We start from the raw sequence: 23,976 nt of genomic DNA, 5'->3' as shown, positions 1-23,976 counted from the left end.
TGGCTTCCTGACACCCTTCATCTTCTTAAAACAAACTGGGAACTCAAAGTTGGCACTACTCAGGTTTCTCTCAGCCTTTTAGATTTGGGTCAAATCGCTATTGAGCAAGGGAATTTCTGTTGTAGGAGGCAGAGACTGAGGCAGCAGCACAAGTGTCCTCACTGTCTACAACCCAGTTTATTGGTGTTTCTTCTCCTGATGGACGCACTGAAAAAAAGTGCAAAAGTCATCTCCTTCCCTGTCTCTGTGATGCTGCAGTAAGTGACCTGGAGCAATACAGCCTGTTAAAATAAATTTCTGGAATTAAACTGAATTTTCTGGATTAAAAATGCAAAGCCATTGACTGCAGCAAAATCACTGCAAATTCCTTTTTATTTGGTGGACACTCCCCAAAGTCTTCCTGGGGAAAGTAAAAAACCATGTGTGTCTTGTAATTAGATCTAAAGGATTATGAAATTTTGGGAAATTGGTGTTTATGACACCTGCTGAGGTGAACTTCCTCCTCCTGCTGAGAGATGACAACGCAGGAAAAAGACCAAACCTAACTTGTCTGACCTCCCTGTGACCTACGACAAAATCACTCAAGCCAATTTGACTTGAAAAAGTGATGGGCTCCCGGTTGTTTGTTGAACTGAAAAAAAATCCCTTTCACTTCCAAGTACTAATTTTCATTATTTTGCATCTTCCTTCAGGGGAAAATCCAGAGTTATTTTGAAACCACAGGTGATATGACCCATTAAAGCTGGGATTTAAGCATTAGTTTTATGCAGCAGATGGATAAACCATCAGTCACTTGCCTGTAGGTGGAAAAATCTTTGCTTAAGCCATTAACACTCCCCAGTGTAATACTACCTGTGTTCAGCAAAGGGAAATCTGTTTTCTTACTGTGATTTGATATTGGGAAATAACAGGAGGAGATAAGCTTTATAACAGCACTGGAAATGTGTCTGTGGTAAGAAATGAGCCACGCAGCAAAACCACCTTTGGCATGAGCCTGGCTCTTCCACAAAGGGGAAGACAGCCCTGGCACAGGCTACAGACAGAAGAGACAAGAGAAGAAGAGCATTCTGCCTCATCTTGTGAGCTCCCAGCATCCCTCCTGCCTTGCGAGGGATGCCCCAGTCAATGCAGAGGCAGCGATAAAGGAATTTGGGCTGCAGCTCTCGCAGAGCACCCGCAGGTGCTCTCCCGTATCGCTGCGGAGAGCTCTGCTCCACTGCACAACTGCTGTCCTCAGCTGCTCCCGCTCATTTCCGCACACTCCGAGTGTCCAGATCCAAGAGGGGGATGGCTTCCAAGGCAAGGAAGCACAGATGTTGGGAAATCCAGGAAGGAGGCTCATCTAGAGTATTTAAATATGTAGCTGCTTGAGTGCCTGGCTTCTCCGTGGAAACTTGTGCCTCTGACAGGCCCCATCCAACACTCACTGGAGGCAGTGGAAAGGTGTCCCTGGAGTCAGGTGAGGTTAAGCTGCACTTGCAGAATCTGGTGTTTATGCTCCTTTGAAATGCAGGTACTTAAAAAGCCATTGCCCATCCATCCATCACAGGTCACTTGACTTCCACATTTCCCCCGAGTTACTGGTTTTCCATGATCCAAACACATGCCTGTTTCAATGCTAATGGCTGATCTCTCTGTTCCTTGCTGGAAGGGATCTCTCTCTAGTAACTAAGAGAAGGTTGAAGGCTGTGTGTTTATGTTCAGTTTATTGTACCTTTTTTTCCTTGTGCTTCTCTCCGTGATGGTTCCCAAAGTCTCACATGTGGATGCAAACAGCAAAAGTTTCCATTAATGATGATGATGATGAATTTGGCCAAGGTTTCAAACCTTCCCACTGTGTGAAATCCAGTGTACCCTGTCCTACGTATTTTATGTGCTAAGTGGCCAATTGGTATTTTCTGTCTTATTCCCAAGAAATGTAGGGTTCCTTTTTTCCTCTTCCATGCCATGGGGAGAGAAGGACACATAGCAACGCCTTTATTGTCCCTTGCCTCTTGACACATCTGTAGCAAAGACTGCAGAGACCTGGAACAGCTTCCTAGAGCACCAGGAAGGGATTTAAAACATAATCCCATCCACAGATTTAAGAAGCTCCTTCTTCAAACTGAAGAGGAGCCTTTTGCAGGTCCCTACCAATGCTGGTTACTCCAACCCATCCCTGAGCATGGTGAGTGCCTGGATCTCACAGGACTTCCAGGACTTCACAGCTTAAGGAATAACCCAGCTCAGAGATGCCAATGCTCTGTGTGATTAAACTCTCTCACCAAGCACTGGGGAAGATGGATTTGCACTAATGGGTACCTTATTTCCTAAATGAGAGGGTACTCTTACATTCCTTTTCTTTCCTTTTTCTCTTTGCTCTTTTTCAACCCTGAAGGCCAATTCCACAACAGACATAAGTCAGATGTGGAGAGCCCAGACCAGTTTGTCCCAGCTGAAGATCCTGCAGAGAGCTTTAGGATCTCTGCATCTCATTTATGCAGGCCCTCTAAGTTCCTGACCCAATAATATTTTCCCAGCCCTTTTTTGGGGAAGCCAGGTGAATCCTGCCTTTGTTTTTGCAAGCAAACTGTCTCCACCACCCTTTTCTCTGATGCCACAAGTTGTTTATAAGGTGGCTCTAGAGAACACCCTGACTCACATCTCAGTGTGACTTACATGCTGTGCCTTTTGGTGGCTTTTCCTGAAACAATCTACAGTGTGAAGTCTTTTCTGTATTTCCCCACTTTTCTCTTTTCTTCCTCGGCTCCTGTTTTCAATCACAGACTGCCCAGGCAGCGTAGTGGTCAGGCTTAGAGACTTGCTAGAACTGGATTCAAGATTTATGAGAACTAGATGTAACCAGGCCTCTCCCAGAGGTTTGGGAAGAACAGCTGGAGTCTGGCACTTTCCATCATGACAAGGACTATTAAAAACTAAGAGTTGAACTGCAAAAAGCAGGGGAAGGGGGCGGGCGGGGGGGGAATGTTTAGGCTTAAAATGCAAAACAAGCGCCTGCAGTATCCAGTCCGTCTGCACAGGGGCCAATTCTGACAGCAAACGCCTTTCGCAGCTGCCGAGACTCAGGCTTATTTTAGAAACCACTTTAGAAACAAGAGGTTAAAAGAAGAGAGGGAGGGAGGGGGGTTGGAGGCCGGGAGCTGTCTGTGTGCAATCCCGGGATGCAGAGCCCGGACTGGCGGAGCGGGTCACATCCTGCGCTGTCTGGAGGCCGTTCCGGCCGGGCCACCCCACCCAGGGCTGATGTAATGGCCCGGCCGGCTGTGTTTGTGGAGATCACCAAGGCGTGAGTGTGTTCGGCCATCCCAACTGTGTCCGGCCATCCCAACTGCGTCTGGCCATCCTAAGCCAGGATGGCAAAGCTCCTCCACAGCAAAAAGGGAGGGGATGTCGGCTATGCAGGGAAATTTGAAGGCTCTGAGCTCCTGCTTACATGCTGTGTATCTGATACCTCAGGTTTTGGCTTTTCTATTTTCCCATTCTGTGCTGCTTTAGTGTGTGGGTCTGGGCTCCATATCAGGGGATGCTGAGCTCTCTGAACAGAGCAGGGAGATAAAACAATTCCTTCTCCAGCTGGGCACCAAGGACAAATGATCCAAACCTCAGGCCCAGGAGCATGAACAACGTGGGCTGGAGAGAGAAAAACAAGCAGGATGGGACTGCATGGGCTAAAGCTGGAATGGGACAATGAACTGCAATGTGCCCATGGAGCAGAGCTGATCACAGTGAGAGCCCCCGGGAGCGCTCGTGCATTTTGGGACCATTTGGGTTCATCTTGGGTGCAGCCCTGGCTGGGCTCTGGTGCTGCCCAAGGTGGATCCATGGAGGAGATCCTTTTAATAAATCCCTACTTTATTCTTTTAGCTCCATCTAGTCTCTGTTCTAGGTCAGCCTGCACAAGGCATCATATCCTTGGCATTCCCACCCGGTCCTTGCCTTCCATGCTCTCTGTCCCTGTAGGGCCATCTCAATGCACAACCCATCCCCTGACCAAGGACTGCCCAAGGGTCACCCCCAGCTGGCACTGAGGGACTCATGGGCCTTCAGCTGCTCTCCCCTGGCTGCAACCACAAGTAGGATGGGAGGGCTGAGAGGGAAATTGTGTCACTGCTGGAAAACTGTGAGGAGACCACTGGTGTTATTTCTCCTGGGCAGGTGGTTTGTGCCTTCATTGATGGAAAAATGGGAGATGTGCCAGGACAGTCAGGCTGATCATGGTAGTTATTCAGATTTTAACCATGTGACTGTTTCAGACCCAAACTACCCACTGGCTGAGGTGTCGGTGTTGATTCAGAAGGGATCCCACGCTCCTAACTCCTACAGCTCTATGGGATGGCTCCACCCTAGGATGCCAGCAAACAAGGCAAGTTGGATTTGCCTACACTTTTTATCTGCCTCTGGTCAAGGCTGCTCCATACTGTTAAATAATATGTTTCCAATTCACAAGGAAAAGAAACAACCTCCCTTTACCTGCTTTGCTTGTCCTGCCCCACAGTTTTATCTGTGGCCAAGATAAGGGGGTCTGTGCCTTCTTTTTCTCTGGGGATTTTGTCCCCCATTTCAATGGGAATTCTGACTAGGAAAAAACCCACCTTCATCCATTGGCTTTGCCTCATGCCAAGTGGTGTTTCAAAGCTCTCTGCTAGTCCCAGACAGGAGCCATAAACACCCAAAATACTTCACAGGCTGACCTTGGCATCTGTCTGGGTGTCCACACCATGGGTGGTGCATCCCTCTCTCTTGTCCTGCAGTACTAACTCAGCTCCCACACCATCTCCTCATTCCTAAAACACAGGTACCATGAAGCCCTTGAAATTCTGGGGCTCCAGCTTAAGCAAAAATAAACAACCCATAAATCACCAGCTCCCAGCACCATATTAAAAAGTAGGGATAGCTGCACAGAACACACCCTTAAGCAGGGGCTGGATGGCAAAAGAAAGGGAATTCAGCCTTCAAGTGCCAAATAAATTAAAAAGCCAAATAAAACTGCCACTCTAATGAGCGGCAAGACTGGCTCCCAGCTGGTCTTTGGGTGAAGCCAGGTTGCCTCGGGAATGTCTGCTGGATGTTTTGTGCACAAAGGCACCCATTTGACCCATCAAATGTCCAGACATGGTGGTGGCACAGGCCAGGCCTCCTCAGGGATGGCAGCATAGCTGCTTCTCATCAGGGAAGTTGTTTGGGATCCACATCTGGCAGCACAGCGTAGTCCAAGACTAGGCTTCTCCTAAAATTAAGCTGAACTTTTTCCAGTAGCTCTACTCAGGAAGGATATCTCTGGTGAAAACCACTTTCTCACCTTTCCAGGTGAAACTAATAAAAATTGAAAATATCAGTTTAAAAGTTTAATTTCCATTTCCTGCCTTTGGCTGCTCCCATCAGAGCTGTGCTGTCCCCAGAGACTGTGAGACTGTGACAGCATCTTCCAAAACAGGAAGATAAAAATACACATATCCATATTTCTGAAAGATACCTTTTCCTTTAAGAAATATCCCTGGTCTTGAAGATTCTGAAATATCATTTCAACACAGCTCTTCATAGGATGTACAATAAGGCACAGACTGGCAAACAGTAGGAACATAATTATGATGAACTTTCCCCTAAAAATATTTGTTTCTGGTTGTTTTGCTTTTTTATGTTCTTCTTTCTTAATGTTAAAAAGTCAGCATCTTTCCTTCAATAATTAATTGTTTATTAGCAACTGAACAGTTTTGGTCACACACAGCTTGGGTAAGGAGATAGGAGGTGATTTGGCAAAAACGACATTCCAAAAAGGTCACTTTTTTCTGCTCTGGGTTTTCAGCTTGGGCAAATCTCTTGGGAAAAATCACAGCCAACACCAGCCCCAACTGCCCCATAATGCTTCAACATACTGGCAACAACCTCCCATTAGAAACCTCCTATTTATTATTTCCCCTGCTCTTTGGGGCTGCCCTCTGTGTGAGATGGAGCAGAGAGAGGGTCTCCCAGAGCTCATAACGTCTGCAGGAGGGTGGGCACAGGTGTGTTCCTGCTCTACACTTGTTCCTGCTCCCTGGGAGACACGACAGGCGGAATATGGCCCCGTGGAATTTCGCAGGAGTGGGATGTTATGGTACCAGGACTGCAGGCTCACAGCCCTGCCAAGACACAATAAAAAAGAGCTGTTTCATGGTGGAAGAATATGAGGAGCACATGTTTGGTCAAGCTGGTGGGCAACATTGTTCCTTCACCTCCCAAGGCTGGCTGGGCTCTGGAATGCCCATAAAAACACCCCCCACTTCCTCCCCTTGCTGCAGGGGCAACAGAAAACCTTGATTTCATCCCATGCAATTAAAACAAACGGTTGCCACATGTAAATATTTGTGTTGTTACCCATCTTGCTTCATCTGTGGGGCTCCAAAAAACAAACAGCAAAACACAGCCCTGGCCATTAGAGCAGGGCCTGGGATGTGCAGCAACCAAGCCAGCAAGGCCAGGAGGGCAAGGGGAGCCTAGAATAGGACTTTTGCTGGATTTTGGATCAACACAGTGCTCATGGAATGATGCTGGTCCTGCCCTTGGGGGTGTCCTTGTGAGAATACCCTTTTTCCCACAGCCTTCCCAGCTTCCCTGAACATGATGTCAAAGGGACTGTCACACATGTCTATGGAAAATTCATGCTCCAGATGTGGAAAACCCATGTTTGGTCTCTGAAACATCCTCCCTGGTGATGTATTCAGAAGAGCCCTGGTCCTCAGCACGTGTCTGCCACCAGCAGTGGGTAATGATCCCTGTGGGTCCCTTCCAGTTCAGGGGATTCTGTGATTCTCTACAGCGCTTCTCTCAGCCAAGGACAAATCCCTCAACCCTCATCGGCACCAAATCATTTTAATGCAGTTTGCACCCACAGGATTGGATCTAAAAGGGGAAAAAACAGAGCTAAAATCAGCTCTGTGCAGGTTGCTTGTGCCTGTAACCCATGTGACACCTGTGCATGAGCTTGTGCATTATCCAGGTTTGGTTCAGCTCAGCACAAATATTACAAAATCAGGCCTTTGCCATGTTTGTCTCCAGGGTTCTGCCTTCTGGCATTTAGGAGTGAGGTGGATAATTGTGCAGCATTTTTCCTTCCCTTGAGAAAAGACATGAAACCTGGATCATTTCTGGCTTTCCTTGGTGTCTGTCCAAGCAGAAGTTCAAGCTCTCACAGCAATTTCTAAAATCCCCTTTCAGATAACACAGCAGCTGGGTTTCAAGGTTATTCTCAAGGGTGTAATAGCAGTATTTCTTCTTTACTGCAATACCATGATCTTGTGCATGAAGTTTCAAGAAGCTTTAGGGCAACTTTAAGACTGGAAAGTGTTTTGTTGAAAAAAAAAAAAAAAAGGAAAAGAAAAAAAAATTCAAACCACCCTGTTAATTCCCGTCTGCTTTCTTTGTACTGTTTTGAATAAGTTAGAAAGCAAACTGGGAAAATTTAATTTACACCAGGGAAAAAAAAAAGAATACTGCATTCAAGAGAAAAAGAAAATGTACACTGATACTGTTCCACTTCAACAATTATTTGTAGCGTATCCTATATATATGTATGGGGTATATATACACATATTTATATATATAAATGTTTTTCCCCTCGGGGTTCTCCTTTTAAAGATTTTTGCCTTTTCACATGTGAACTGTAAACAGACTGACAGATGGAATTCTTTTGTATAAACTGTTTCAGATACACTATTCTTCCATGCCTATGTCAGTTGTTTACAGTATCAAAAAGCCACAGATACGCCTAAAAGTAAGGAAAGTTGGAAATTCTGCCAAACATTTGGATACCATCCATCCTCAGAGGCTGTACCCTCAGTGCACCGGGTGGTGCTGAGGAACTTCTCACTCAGAGGCTTCTCCTCATGATGTGTGTCAGCAGGAGGTTGGGGATCTTCAAAGCAAGGGCTGGGGAGGGAAGAGAGGGGCACTTTTGCCGGTCCCCACATTTGCTGCTGCCAACGTCTACACTTGTTAATGAGCATCTAATGGGCTGGTGGCTGCTGGGCTGGTGCTGGGAACATCTGGAGCTCTCCATGTGGGTGGTGCATGGTCCCCATGGCACTTTCTTCTTCTTCTTTTTTTTTAATTTCTAATGTGTTTTCTCTCGTTTTCATGCCCTGAGTGCCAGGTGAAGAGTCGGATCAGCGTAACCAGCACGGAGTGGTACTAAGGGCTCTCCATGGCTCTATGTGAGTTTTTATCAGCCTAGTTTGGGCATTTAAAGTGTGAAAAAAGCCCAGAGGCTTTGGACACTCATCCCAAGGAGTCTTCTTCCTGATTTAAGCTTCCTCAGCCAGCAAAATTCCCAATGCTGTCTCAGGAACAGCTGTTCTGGATGCTCCCCTGCCCCATGGAAAAGCCACGTAGACAAAACTTTTGTTTTCTGTGAACTCCGTCTCTGGAACTTACCCTTCACCTGTGTGGTCTTCAGGCATTGAAAACTTCTCCAAATCTTTTGTGCTGCTTTTTTTTTCTCCCCAGACTATGCCGCATGGAAGAAGGGAAATGTTCACACGTCCCCATCACCACCAGAGCCTGGGCTGTCATGCACCAGAGTTAAACACCCTGAAAAGTCCAGTCATGGCCCATCAGGAAAACCACTGTGCCTTCAGGTCTGAGGGACTGGGACACCCTAAAAAGTCCTATCAGCTTTCAAATCCTCTCCCAAAACTATAAAAAAAGAGGGCCCATGACACCGAGGAAGGTTCTGTGAGAGTTTGAGTTTAGGGTGTTTAGAGAAAAGGGCCTCTGGATGCCAGCATGTACGACTTGTCCCCATAAAGCTCCCCAGGGACTCTCAGGGGCTGACCCCCTTCCTTCCCAGAAGATGTGCTTTGGCAAAGATTTGAGGTTTGTTCACCAGGACATTTATTCATCCAAATTTGGAGCTGTAAAAGGTACCAGCACTAAACACTTTGAGAAAGATCTTCACAAAAGACTAACAACAACCAAACCAAAGAAAACAGCTTCCAACTGGCCAGCACACCCCACTCCCATGTTTGCCATCAGAAGTTGTTCTACATCAAGTCAATCCCATAATCTCCACTGGATCGAGATCACTCAGGAGTTTGTCTGCACGAACACCAGAGATGCTCTGGCTGGGGATTTTGGATACAGCTCTGTCCTTTTCCTGGCTGGAATGCCAAAGCTTGTGGGCACCAGCACAGACTGTCAGCTCAGCAGCTGCCCAGGCATGGCTGGATGTGGAGCTTGGTCTGCCTGGACAGGCAGGAAATCTGCCCTCATCTGTAAGTGCTTCACAGGCCCATAACTTTCTGAAAGCTACTTCATGTCACCTTATCCATACAGAGCCACGTTTCCACATTCCCAATGGGAATAACACATGGCAGTGGTGGAGATGTGGTGGCAGGCAATAAGGACGGGATCAAGAAATGCATGGAAAATTCAAGAACAGACCTAGGGAGTTGCTGTTTAGGCCTCCATCCTGTTGTGATGCACTAAAGGGAATTCCTACACCATCCTACAAGGACCCAGGTGTTTCCAGGCTCCCTCTGCACCACAAACGCTTCAGCTCTGGCTCACCCTTTGCAAAGCTTGGATCTACCCTCCCTTTCCATTCCTCAGCTGGGAGTCCACCTGAGCTGTCTCAAAGATTGTCACCTGTGGACTGTAAACAGGATGGCTGGATGCATCCCAAAGCATTCCTAGATCACTGCTGTGCCACCTTGGTAAGAGAAACTGGGCAAGGCTGACTGCAAAGAGGGGAACTCAGAGGATGGGAAGGGAGAAAAGGAAGCTCAATAAGCAGGAGGGAAAAATATATTAATGAATCTGTGTTTTGCTGGGATATGGAGGAGAGACATGACTGTGCCAAGAGCAAGCTGGACTCTGGAGCTGAGCAATGACCTCATAAGGTTGTCCCTTAAAGCCTTGAACCCACACTGCCACAGGTTGCCCAGAGAAGCTATGGTTGCCTTATCCCTGGGAGTGTCCAAGGCCAGGTTGGACAGGGCTTGGAGCACCACGGGATAGCGGAAGGTGGCCCTGCCCATGTCAGGGGGTGGAATGAGATGATCTTTAAGGTCCCTTCCAACACAAACCATTCATTATGCACACCCTGTGCCACTGAAGTGTTCCTTTGCAATGCTGTGCAGAGTGTTTGAACCTTTGGCACCTGCCATTTGCAGGAGGCCACACCAGCAGGTCCTGTCCCTCCTCCTCTGCTCGCTGCTGGTGCTGCTGTGAAGCAGAGAGCTCAGAGAACATGCACACCCCAGCATCCTCTCAGAATACAGCTGGGATGAGAGGGATGGACCTGGGATGAGGGGGGAAGGATGAGGCCATTGCAGAAACTCCAGTTGTACAAACAACCCCTTTGGAAGCTGTAGCTCTGAGATGGAGAACACCAACGTGAGGGTGCGTGACACTTCTCCAGCTCCCCCTGCAGCACTCAGCTCCTTTTCCAGGCCAGCGCAGGCTCCTCCGGCTCCAGGGAGGTCGGGCTGCTCTCCTCTGAGCCTTCTCTGAGCCTGGAGTTGCTGTTCCTGAGGTCTGTGTAGCCATGGTGAGCTCTGTGCTCATGTAAACATTGCACAACCATGAGCCCCCGCTGTCTGAGGGCAGCAGAAGCATCACCGGGCTCCTCCTCTTTAGATTGCTCTTCCTGGGGGAGGGCAGCACTTTGTGGAGTCATGGCAGCAACCCCCAGAGCTGCCGGTGAGCCCACGGCACGCTCCAAATTATGCTCACATTGCTGAGAGGATGGGTCACATTTTTGGGAATCCGCCCTGACCTCCTCTGGTGATGCTCTGGCTTCCTGAGGATGGAGACATGGAACAAATTCTTGCCTAGACTTGAGGAACTTTAAGATACTGGGTGATGAAAAAGCTCTTGAATCCTTGCAAACGGGGCCTTGCCTGGTGGACACCCCTCCAGGAGGTGGGATGGGGACAAGACCATGGTGTGAGCAGCACATCCTGGGGGAAATGGGGCAAAAAGCTGGAGGAGAAAGCACTCTGGATCTCCCCCAACACTCCTGAAGCTCTGCCTCATGGGGACAGCAGGGCCCTCTCCAGAACAAATCTTTGCTGTGCTCCTTGCCTGGGGGGCAACAGGGTTGGCAGGTAGGACCACAGCCTAGTCTGTGATGGGGAGAAACCTGTGGACATGTTTTCTGCACAAACCCACCTCCTCTGCTTGGAGAAAGGTGCAATCCTGTCCTGTAGCTGAATTTAAGACAGACTGGCTGATGGTCCCTGAACTGTTTTGCCACCTGCAGGTACTGAGTTATTAATTTGCACACTGGAGTGTTCTTTGGAATTTCAGGTTTAGAAATGCAGGAAGAAAAGACTGCACGTGGGCAGCTTTAGCCCTTCCCAAAGACCTGCTGGCTGAGCTGGTGGGAAACCTCAGCTTCTCAAATGAGATAAAGCAAGGTGAAAACCACATGATTTGTCCATCTCCATCCTCATCAGCTCCTGGGAGGAGAGGGGGAGCTGCAGGAAGGGCTGGCTGGGTCGAGAGGGGCAGAGCATGCTGCTGATGGACAAATCCTTCCCACAGGCTGGGGTTGGGCCACACTGGGCATTCCAGACCTGGCATAGCTCTGGAGGTGGTGGAACAGTGTGAGACACCCTGTGAGGCTCTGCCAGTGCAGGGCTGGGAGCACTCTGTGTGAAACAGGAGCACGATGCACAGACCTTCCACGCCTATTGGAAACAGATTTTTCCTTGACACACAAGCGCAGAAGATTCCTCTGGAATGAGAGCCCTGACCAAGGCTGGGTGGCAGAGAAGGGTTTCCAGCTCCTTGCAGAGAGGAAGGAAATCCGCCCGTGGGACAGACGATATTGTCTTTTGTTTGACTCTGCAACGCTGATTAATGAATGCTTTTTTGATTTCACAAGAATTTCTGGGGTTTGTAAACTTTCTTCAGAGTTTTTTTTTCTGAGAAAAAATGGAAACCGTGCTTGGGGTTCTCCTTCTGCAAACAAACCACTCAACATTTTCATTCAAATCAAAATTTTCCATGCATAGTAATGGGAATTTCTCAACCAGTGTCATAAACATGGAAAGCACTGCATTATGATCTAGATAAAATCTGTGTTTCAGCAGCAGGAACTCAGGTCAGAGCCCTTTTCTGTTGGACCCTGTGTAGCAAGACACAACCTTGCTCTTAGGACTTCAGAAAAGAAAAGACAAAGGGCAAGAGAAAAAAGAAAAATACTAAAAATACGCTTTAACAGATGGGGCACTGAGGTGGCAAAAGATGAAGTGATTTGTTTGACGTCAGGATCATGGGAACATTAAGCCAAAAGGAGGAACTAAATCCATCCCTCTTGGAAGTCTCAGCACATATCTTTACCCACAAACCATCCTTTCCCTCTGGTGTTACTGACTTTTGGCCGAATCTTTGCTCTTCACTTGGGGATGGCACTTGGTGCAGGATTATTTGCTGAGGATCAGGCCCCTTATTGGAGCAGGCTTTGGCTGGTTCATCCACTTCATCCCCTGGCACATGGGCATAATGCACTATGCATTCTTTTCCTATCAATCTCTCCTGGAGAGACCCAGAGTCCTGATGAAATGTTTCTCTATGTCACTGTAGGCAATGATGGCAGAGAGCTTAGGCTTGGCCACTGACACAGTAATAATAATAATTAATAATAATATTAATGATAAAAACAGCAGAGCCAAAATCAGACCTGGATCTCAGGGGCTTTCCTTGGATGCCTGGAACCTGCACCCAGGATTGGACTGATCCTGCAATGGATCAGAGCATTGCTGGCAGTGCCACCTCTGCAGAGACAGAAAGAGAACAAGGAGTTTATCCATCATCTGGTAGCTGGGGAAGACATTTGGGCTTGGTTTCCTCCCACCTGGCAGGCTGCTGGAACACTGGCAGCATTCCTTTGACCATAATGGAAAGCATGTCCAACACATGGCCAAAATCTGGAGACTTCCCCTCACTTTGCTTCCGGTGGCAGCACAAATCACAGGATGGCCAAGGGAGCTGAGCCTGCTCTTTGTCCTCCTGCATTTCTTCCAGCTGCTGGACAAGGTCAGAGGTCAAATGCACAGCCTGGTGATGGGGACAAGCCCCTTGCTGTGACCCCAGGAAGAAGGGACATGTCTGGGAGGGACGGGCTTGGGAGGCAGGGTGGCAGTGGGGCACTTTGCCGAGCCCTGCTGGGCCTGGCGTGCGGAGCGGGCTGGGATTAGGGCTGGAACTCGCAGCATTTGGGCCATTGTGCAATGCTGGGCAGCTGGAGGGTTTCACTTTTCAGAGGGGAAAAGAAAATATGAAAAACTAGAACCAGAAAACTCTTTTCTTCCCTCCTTTTTTTTTTTTTTTGGACCTATCCAGAGCTTTCCACAATGCTGGTGATTTAAACCAGGCTTGGAATATGAATGCAACTCTAATATTTCTACCTTCCCGAGCTACATTGATGAGTCAAGGAGCTGGCTGAGGCTGAAATGCAGCAATGTATATGCACAGGCTATGGATGAAACCTCCTTTTGCATGGACACCTTGTCATCCAGGGCTGGATCCAGGAGGTTAATCATGTTCTGTCCTTCATGGGAAAGAGAATATGAATTTAATTTAAAATCTAGACATGCCTTCAGCTCTGGAACAGAGAACACAAAGCTAATTTCGCCAACAGGCAGAGGGAGATGGAAGCGGGGCACATCCTGAGCTCTGCATCCTGGCTGAGTCTGGCCTGGGAGCTGATTTTTGGGACACTTGAGCCCATAGGTGTACGGAAGCAGGGCCATTTTGGGGGGAGGAATGAGGGGCTGACAAGGGGAGCAGGTGCCTGGGGTGCAGGTGAAGCACTCGGGTGCCAGCATCTCTCACTGTCTGGTCTTGGAGGCAGCAACAGGGAGAGCTGCAGGTGACTCTTCACAGGGACAAGGGGACAGAGGTGGCCTCAGTGTCAAACCAAAGCAGGGAGCAGAGGAGTCCCAAAGCCAAACGCCTGCCTGATGCTGGGAGCAGGAACTGGGCTTTGCTCTCTGCAGCCCAGCCAGAAACCCTTAAAACGGCCTCCTCTCCCTTTTCATCCCTCATCCACATCCTCAGCCTTCTCACAGCTTCCCCCCCTCCATCCCCCATACCAAATAAATCTCCTTAGAGTTTAAATAAATGCCGTAGTGTCCTAAAAGTCTTGCAGCCTTGGAGAGGGAAAAAAAAAAGACAGAAAAGAAGGTATTAAACCTGAAAGAGAAATAGTAGATGTGCACCTTCTTCCCTTTGGTCTCTCTGAAGGCTATTAAGTGATGCAGGGTGACTGTGGACAGGTACACGCAAATAATAGGATCAAGGCAGCAGTACAAAGGTTTGTCTCCCAATCTTAATGCAGGTGTGGGAGACACAAACCAGGTGGCTAAAAGGCTCCTTTGTTTGAAGCTGTCAGGAGGAGAAGCTGATAATCTCATGCCTCATCCCTAAACTCTCTTTCAGCCGTGTCAAGGCATCTCCTCACATCAGGAAGTCTGCAATGACATGGCTATGTGCTAAGCTCAGTTAATGTGGTCCGAGGTTTAAACACTTCAGGTTAAAAGTGGATAATTGGTGGTAGTGGATTTTAAAAGCACACACAGGTGCCTTTGAAAAGAGGTCAGGAGTCAAGTGCATCTCTCCTATGAGAAATGGTGAGCCTTTCCTAAGGAGATCAAAATTCTTCCACGGAGAGCCCCAGGGCCTTGTAGGAACTGTTATTAATTTAGTCCTGTATGTTCCAAATAATGGAAAAACGATACCACATGTGTACAACGCCGGGGAACCGGGGCACGTTCTCTCTGGATAGATAAACTTTCACCTGGCACTGCTGCATTGTTAATTAAGTAATCCCCGCTCAGCCCAAGCAGGAGCAGCACGGGAGCTGCCATCCCTGGGGGCTCTTGCCAAGTGAAGGTGAGGACAGCACGACCTCAGCTCGGATGGTACCCTTGGGGGTGAGGACAGAACCCGGCAAGCGCCTCCCCGGGGGTTTGCGATGTCTCCCACCCTAAAATTCCAGGTTTTACAAGGAATTTGGGTACCCTGGCCGCAGTTCTGCTCGCAAAGCCACCCCCGCAGGTACCCAAGCAAAGCGCACCTTTAAAAGACAACTGCGCTCCCCTGGCGCGGTGCTATTTTCTCAAATTGTGCTTAATGAAGGCAAAGCCGGAGGAAATTAACATCCAATTATTTTCTTAGGGTGGGTTTCTTTGTGCCGGCCGCGGGACACGGACCTGCCCAAACACGCAGCACATGAAAGCGGCTCACTGCCCGCGGCAGGATCGGGTTGCAAAGGCACCGAGCTCTCCCCGGAGGAGCCCTGCACCTGCCCGGAGTTTAACAGGGATGGGAGTGGAGAAAACACAGCGGATCAGCGCCAGGAAAAGCTGGTTTTCCCTCCTCTTCACCATGTGTTCGAGTTTGCGGTGTGAGCATCCAGGATGACAATAAAGAAAACAGCATCGTTATCGCCCGAATCTGCATTAAAAGTGCGGTTTGGTTTCTGTTTGGGAGTGGTGGCTGTTACCAGCTCCTAATTCCGCTGCCTCACATGCCTCCAATTTCACAGTGCCAGCAGCTCCTTTGACTTCGGGACCTTATTCTTTGCCATTTTTGGGGAGTTCAGCCCAAATACACCCAGAGGTGTCACGTGAGAACAAGCTTATTCCTATTGCGAGAGAACACAAGGAATTTGTTCCTTGAAAATATTCAGATGAATTTGTTGATGTATTCTGAATGGGTTGATAGAGCATTTTTAGTGATAAAGCACCTCCCAGTCCTGCTGGCCGGATTCTTTGTGAGCAGGTGCTCATTTTGCCAATTGCTCAAGTAAAATAGCTGTTTCTGTCCTTATATTTTTTTTCTGTGTTTGTGACTGGGGACAATTTGGGAAAGATTTCCACTGGTGAAAACATGTTATGTATTTATTGTTATTATTATTTGCTGTAAATTTATTTGTGTGAAAGTAGCAAGTCAGAGTGGCACAAAGCAAAAATATGGTCCCTGCTCCAATCGCTTTAAATGATCCCAGCTCCCCAAACATTGACTGGTGGCTCAGAGTTAATTCATTTCTTTCCAATTTTATATGGCATAGAAACTGAACATTGTAGGGGAAAAAAAACACAATAAATGAAGCCTTGACCTTTGTTGCACAGTCCATGGGAATTACGCAAACATTTCTTTTGGATTTATTTTTTTTTTTACCAGAGAAGCAATGAAACCAACGCTTTAATAGAATGGATTGGTTTGGAAGAGATATTAAAGATAATCTTATTTCAACTCCCTGCCATGGGCAGGGACACCTTCCATTATCCCTTGCTCCAAACTCCATGCAATCTGGCCTGGAATATTCCAGATATGAGGCAGCCACAGCTTCTCTGGGCAACCTGTGTCAGGGCCTCAGCACCCTCACAGACAAGAATTCCATCCCAATATCCCATCTAACCCTGCCCTCTGGCAGTGGGAAGCCATTCCCCTCTCATCCTGTCACTCCAGGCCCTTGTCTAAAGTCCCTCTTCCAGCTCTCTTCTAAAAAGTTTCACTTGCGACAAAATGATCTTTCCTGAAAGGAACAAATATCTCATTCAAAGACATCTCCCAAGGTCTGGTTGTAAGGAAGTTGAGAACAGCACTTTCCCTTTTTTTTATTAATATTGTTTGTTGGTGAAATGGCTTAATGGCTGCAGGGTCAGTTGACAGATAGGAGGTAACATTGTTCTTCCCCTCCAGCGAATGTAGTGTTTGGCATGACTTCAAAATAACCCTATTGTTTGTCATCTTCTCAAAATACACTATAAAACCCCTGTTAAAAGGGAAGATAACATTTTCTAAGCATAAGTCAAGTGCTGGGTTGCCTTTTTTTAAAGCTGCTTGATGAGAATTAATGGTGTTGGATCTCCTGTTTTAAACACATTTGGCCAGGTTTTCTGGAGGCACCTAATTTATCTTGAGGCTCTTTCATCTATTATCTAACTGTGAGCTTGTTCGTAGCTCATCAGCCATCCTGGTTTTGACAGGGGGCCTTGTGATGAGCAGCCAACAGCGCAGAGTGTCGGGGCCAGGCGTATCTCTGGCAGGAAGGTGATGGGAAAAGCCTAACCTTCTGCCACTCCTTCCAGCACTCACCAAACCCAAAAATAGAGTCTTGGATCATCACACAAAGCCCCTCAGAGTGGTTCCTGCATCCCAGTGTCGAAGCAGATCCTTGCCAGATCAGGTCCATTTAATGGGGAAATGGTACTGTCAACCCCTTGGGAGAGCTTGAGGTGGTGTTTGGAGAAATCCTCCTTGTTGAGGGGACAGTCTGTGACAAAGAATTGCTTTGGCCAACGCATAGTGTCCATGGAGCCATCAGGAAAGAGGAGAAAGCATCAGAAATTTTGGAAAAAAAAAAACCCCAAACCTTATCTAATAATGGTGGGAAATAAAGAGCTTACATAAAAGAGCAATTTTTCCACAGTTCCCAAGCAGGAATTATCTGGTACATGATTCAGGACCATCGCAGATGTGTAGATTTTGGGCGTGAACTCCCAAACCCATTCTGGAACCAGCCAGAGATTTGCAAAAAGGAGGACGTCGCCTTTCCTTTTTTTTGTGCTTTCAGCATCGATGTACGCGAGCGCTCGGAGCGGCAGCTACGGAGCTGCTGGAGTTTGTCACCATAACACTGCCTGTTTATGCTTTGTGGGGATGAAAGAACAGCTTTCTTCAATTAGGCTTTGTACTTCAGCTGGCAGGCGGGTGCCGATTGTCTCAAACTCCACCTCTCGGCCCGGCCTGGTCCGCGGAGCCGGCGCGGGCCGCGCCCGGCCCTGCTGCGGATCAGATCTGCTCACCATGGGTGAAGTGGGAGAAATCCCACTGGGAACAGCAGCCACGTGCACTCACTACTCCGACCTGGTGGAATTTTCACACCGTAGGATCACAGAATGGGTTGGAAGGGAGCTTTAAAGGCCTTCTCATCCACAATGAGCAGGGACTTCTTCCCACTAGGCCAAGTTCCTCAGGGCCCCATCCAGCCTGACACTGAATGTTTTGTTTCCAGTGATGGGGCATCCACCGCCCCTCTGTGCCAGGGCCTCACCACCCTCATTGCATAAATTTTCTTCCTCATACCTATCTGACTCTCCCCTCTTTCAGTTTAAAACCATCCCCCCTCATTCTATCCTTTCTCAATGCTTTTCCTCTTCAGTCCCTGCTCCATGCACCTGCAAGTAGCTGGCATAGCACGGAGAATCCTGCTGGTTCCTAAAGAGGAGTTCAACCTCGTTTCAAAGCATTTTAAAGTGGTGGTGCGGGGACAGCAGACTCTTTCCATTGAGTCGGGCAAGTTTTGAGTAGGTTGCCTGGATACCTGGCTATGGAACACAGCATGTGTGAGCAGCCGATGGATATCTCTTTAATAAGAAACAGGGCACGGGGAGGGAGCTGCCTCAGTGCCAGTGTGGATTTATAAGGCACCAACTGCTCTGTGTCAGGCAGATTTGCAGATTGGGGGAATTTGGAGGGGGTTTATGGCTCGCCGGAAGCTGGTAGCAAAGCCATGGCAAAAAGTCAAAATGCACCACCCATGGCAGCCCTTCATGGGGAAAACTGGCTTATAAAATAGGATCTAGAGAGTGCTGTGATGTTGCCTCAGAGCTCCTGAAGGATGAAATGCATTTCCTGAGTTAAGACATGAGAGAGAATAAAGTATGTGGAGACCCTGAGATGAAGGAATGATGATTTATAACAATTAAAATCAAATATACATCTTGACACTCAAGCAAGTTCACATAAGATGCCAACAGCTCTCTGCTATTTGTCATCTCTGTTATTTGTCATCTGTCCTTTCCTGCTTGCATCTTTTACCATAATGACCCTATAAAAGGAGGGATCACAGAGAATGTCCACCTGTCCTACCCCCTACCAGGGGCCAGCCCTGCAGTGCGACCCTGGGCTGTCGCAGAGCTGAAATTCCTCTGCTGAAGCCAGAGGTGGCTTTCTGCATGTGCCAAACAGAGATTCACTGATGGAGAAAGATGAATATGGATTTTTGCGCGTGTCCTGCGCTGACCCTCTTAGCAGGATTCTGCTGGGGTTTGGGGTGGGTGAGTAGTGAGCAATGTTGGGGCATGAGGAGGCAGCAAAATCGTGACCCAGGAGAGGAGCTCTACTTCTTCATGGTGCTTGGAGGTTTCATTGTAAATCCTTTCCCTGAGAATAAACACAAGCACCAGTGATGTGAGACCCTGCTCAGCCTCGGGAGAAAGAATTGCTCTTCATGCTCTGAACTCAGACTCTGATTATTTATTTATTTCCTTTTGGTCTCAAATTATTTCTCAACAATAATCGAGGGAGAAACAATGGCCCATTCACGGGGGCACTGAGCTCTCCCTTGTCCCAGGTCCAAGTGGGCATTGCTACTGAGAACTGCACTGACCCGGGGTTTGGCAGACCCAGGTGCAACATCCTTCTCTCCTGGGGATTTCCAGCCTAACCCTGAGCCAGGTAATTGGGCAGCTAAATCCCTTTAAAAGTCTGGGCCCTTTCCTCAGCTCCTTCACTGTAATTCCTCTTCTCACAGGTGGGTTGTGAGATTAAACACATGAAAGACTCGGAGGCACCAAATGCCGCGGTGATGAGACCCATCTGACAGAGAGATCAGCTAAACCCAGGGCAGCCGAGCTGGAAAATGCCTTAGATTTTTCTCCCCGACAGCAGGATGGCCTTGTGGATAATTGATTTCCCCCTCGGAAGGCTTGAAGTATATTTTTAGGGAACGCAAACATTTTTATTTTCACTGCCTATTTTTCTTTCCTCCTCAATAAATGGTTTTTCCTACACACGGGCTGGCCAGCTGCTCTGAAAATTCAAGGGGAAAAAAAACCTCATTAACTTTCCCAAAGCCTTAATTGTCCCATTTATTTCAGGGCAGTAGGAAAGCCCATCTTTCAGTGGCTCCCTCGCCCTGCTAACAACTCACCGTAATCCTTTCCATAATCCCCAGGAATGCCGATCGCTCCGGCAGAGTTTGATTCTCCTTGCTGATGAATTGCAGGGTATTTTATATCCTCTTGTCACAACCCCCTTCTCCTGCCTTTGCTCTTTCAGCAAGGAAAGTCACTTTTATGTTACCCATCTGGGCTTCCCCCACCATCAGAGGCTTTTTTTTTTCCTCTTAGGTACACAAAAGCAAATGTTCTGGGAGCTCTTTAAAATACCTGAGCAACTGGTAGTAAATGAGTAATTTCCTGTTGTTCTAACCTCTTTTTTTTTCAGCCCAGTAGTTATCTTAGCTTGGCACGTCAAGATAGTTGCATGATCTTCAGTGTTTGTGTGGATAAACATTATCTCAGCTCATTCCTGAGCTGATCAAACTGATTTTATAAACAGCCTTTGGTAGTGGAAAAGGACTGGTTTTGTTTTTTTGGTTTTTTTTTTTTTCTCCTTTCTTCTTTTTTTTTTTTTTTTTTCATTTATTCCAGGAGTTTGGTGGATGCTGGCATGCAGAAAAACTACTGTATGTGTGTTTGCATTGCAGAAAGTGCAAATCTGTCCATTTGAATCTTTTTTGAGTGAGCACAGTGGGCAAACGAGGTGGTTTTGGAATGATCTCATCCCAGGATCCCAGCAGAAAACTGCCCGTGTACATAGCAGAGTCTGGAATGTGAGCAGGACCTCATTCATAAACTTCCTTACCGTTTCTTTACACTCAAAGGCAGGAATAAAAAGCAGCCAAAACAAGCAGAAATGGTGTTCCAGAGTTAACCAAATGGGAAAATATAGAGATGCACTTTTAAATTTTATTGTATTATTGAATTGGGATATTTTTCACCATCTGCAGGAGGCTCACTGTGGTGATACATTCATTCTTTCTCTTGGATCAGACTGGAAACTTTATTAAGCTTTTTTCTTTTCTTTGTTCTAAACCTCCTTTTTTGTGATAGCACCTCCGTTTCCTACCACCTGCCCTGTTTCAGTGAAAATACAGAGCTTGAAAAATGTGTTATAAGGAGTGCTATGAAAAGACTGGAGCTCAGAGGCCTAAACTCAGTTACAGAAGGTTTTAAATTAAAGCTGTTAAATAGCAAGGGGAGAAAAACAATTAAATTTTGTACTTTTTACAAACAATAATGCCTTATGTCTTCATCCTCCAAAGCAGGGAGGCAGTGAGCAGCAGGTATGTACAGGTGAGGTCATCCTGCTGTGCTGGAGTGAAGATGAAATCAGTTCAGGCTGTGAAATCTGGCTGGGAGGCTCCTGTTCTGTCCACCTGGCTCCCTGGTGGCATTGGCCAGGGGTCACCAAACAAGGCACAGGCAAATCTGGGCTCCTCAGGCATTTCCCTGGTGAAATACAGTATTTTTAAGGCACATTTGGAGCCTCAGCCAGATGTGAGCTCCACCATGCTAAGCAATATTTTCACTGCTTTTAAGTCCTTTTTGTCAGCTTGGCAGCAAAAATTAGGCTGGATGATTATTGCAGCCACTGGAAGAATTTTTCTGTGGTCTAATATAAGTGCAACCAAGGAACTCTGGCATGTGCCTCCAGCAAGTTGGATTTCCAAGTGGTCTTACTTTTCAGTGCTGGACACTCCCAGGAGGAACTGAGTTTCCAAGAGAAGATGACAGTGGGTGTATTCAGTCCAACACAGCTGTAGGTACGGTACAAACATGCAATTAGAGACAGTTCCTGCCCTGGAGAGCTTGGAGTCTAAATAGACAAACAGATCATCTCCAGATGGTAGGGGCTGAGGGTGAGTTGGTGGGAGAGCGAGTGAGTGCGTGGCACTTCTGCTGCTGGATGCACACAGATGGTCAAAAGGCAGGGGAGAGAGAAGAGCCTCAGGCCTTGCACAGGGAGCTCGGGTTTCCTGCAGAAAGCCTGCAGGGGTGGGGCTGATATGATGGCTGTGGGGCTGGTTACTGCAAGGGATGGGGAGAGCTGGAGGAAGGAAGAGGAGGGAGGGAGGGAGGGAGGGAGGGAGGGAGGGAGGGAGGGAGGGAGGAAGGAAGGAAGGAAGGAAGGAAGGAAGGAAGGAAGGAAGGAAGGAAGGAAGGAAGGAAGGAAGGAAGGAAGGAAGGAAGGAAGGAAGGAAGGAAGGAAGGAAGGAAGGAAGGAAGGAAGGAAGGAAGGAAGGAAGGAAGGAAGGAAGGAAGGAAGGAAGGAAGGAAGGAAGGAAGGAAGGAAGGAAGGAAGGAAGGAAGGAAGGAAGGAAGGAAGGAAGGAAGGAAGGAAGGAAGGAAGGAAGGAAGGAAGGAAGGAAGGAAGGAAGGAAGGAAGGAAGGAAGGAAGGAAGGAAGGAAGGAAGGAAGGAAGGAAGGAAGGAAGGAAGGAAGGAAGGAAGGAAGGAAGTCCATTTATAGCAGCTTCCTCTGAAACGCAGGGGGGCTGCCAATGCGTGTCGATGCCTGGTGGTGAAGAATGGATGTGATTTAACTTTATTAGACACTCGGGAATTTGCTGTGGAAAGGAGGATTGATGGAGAGGGCACGGATTTTGGCCAGTCTGTAAATGAAGAGTGCACTGGTGAAGAGTTTTTCCACCTCTCACCATTGCCAGCCTGCAGAGGGGGACTCCTGTCCCAAGACCAGGTTGCAGATGGGGTGCTGGAAGATCTCAGAAGCAGAAACCCTCCAAAGGGAGCTACAGGCAGCCATGTCTGGCTCAGAAAGTCCCTGATCTGCAAATATTTGGGAGCTGAATAGGTTCAGCCTGGTGTAGAGGGAGGTGTCCCTGCCCATGGCAGGGAGGGATGACCTTTAAGTTCCCTTCCAACCCTTAACATTCTGTGATTCTTAGGGGAGGTTGTACAAACCTCATACTCTTCCCCAGGCCTGTAGAGGCTTTGGTCACTTCCAGAGGGAGGATATTTGATGGCATGACCCAAAGGTTTGCTCCTGAAGTCCTGCTCCCTGTCATTTCCCTGCCTTGGTCACCTCAGCCTCCCTTTGGAGGGAATGCAGCCGAAGTACAGAAACCACCGTTTGCCTGGGAAAACATCTGAGGATTTATTTCATACCACAAGCACTGTAGGTGGCTGTAAGGCTTGGGAGGATGTAGATGAGAAGGATTTGTGGGGAAGTATTGAACGGTGGCCAGAACAATAAAATCTAAGAAGAGAGAGGCACTTCTCCAAGTAGGGCTTCACCAGAGTGGGACAAGGAGCAAAGCATCCACCAGGCATCAAATGGCACATGGCTCTGTGCTGATTCCAAGAGTTCACCACCAAACATGGGAAAACTCTCGTATTTAACTTGGCAAGAGGTGAGCTGATTTAACTGGTATAGCAGAGATGTAGTTGTGCAGAATAAATCAATGGGCCACAAATTACACAGGAAATTTGGGTCTGGCGCTCAGGGTCGAGGAAGGTGGGAAGATGAAGGAAGTAAAACCTGATACCTTTTTAAATATTGCTTCAGGGTAGAGATGACCTTGCTGTAATTCTTTCAAATTCCCTATAAAAAGGGCAGGAATGCATGGCAAGCCACCCTTCTCCAACAAGTATCTGGTGACACAGAGAGCAAAATTGGAGCAGGCAGGATGAAAAACATGGCAGTAAACACAGTCCTTTGGATTAAAAGGAAATTATACCAAGGTAGGATGATTTGGATATGATGAACCCATCTAGGCAATCACCTGCCCTTCATATGGGCTAAATTTCTAGGGAAAATATTAACTGGATGAGGGTTCTTACAAGCTGTGACTGGAGTGAGACCCATCAATGGTTTCATCTGACCAAATGACTGGTTCAACTTGTGCCATGTCAAAGCTCTGCACGTACTTAGCTGCTTCCAGGAAAGCTTTGGTCTTATAAAAATAGCAGCTTTACCTGTTTCACACTCACTGTCTTCAGATTTCGGTAAGTTGAACTTTTTTACCTAAAAAGAAATAATCATGATCAACTGAGTACTATTGTGCAAATCAGGGATTGTAAAGCCAGTAAGGACAAAATGAATGTGTAGAGGATGTCCTTTGAAAAGACATTCAGTGTCAAATAAAAACTCTGCATAGCTGAAAATATGTCACTTT

The 23,976-nt window shown here is 47.5% G+C and overlaps 1 long non-coding RNA gene across 1 annotated transcript; it reads left to right on the top strand.

The window, feature by feature from the left end:
• The first annotated feature begins 17,194 nt into the window (after positions 1-17,194).
• On the top strand, positions 17,195-20,695 carry LOC137475098 (uncharacterized). Its single transcript, XR_010999686.1, has 2 exons — positions 17,195-19,452; positions 20,430-20,695. It is a non-coding gene; the product is annotated as an uncharacterized lncRNA (long non-coding RNA).
• The last annotated feature ends 3,281 nt before the right edge of the window (positions 20,696-23,976 follow it).

The sequence above is a fragment of the Anomalospiza imberbis genome, chromosome 6, assembly GCF_031753505.1.
Source record: "Anomalospiza imberbis isolate Cuckoo-Finch-1a 21T00152 chromosome 6, ASM3175350v1, whole genome shotgun sequence".
Lineage (NCBI taxonomy): Eukaryota > Metazoa > Chordata > Aves > Passeriformes > Viduidae > Anomalospiza > Anomalospiza imberbis.
The sequence above is the reverse complement of the archived record's forward strand: the minus strand, read 5'-3'. Positions and strand labels throughout refer to the sequence as shown.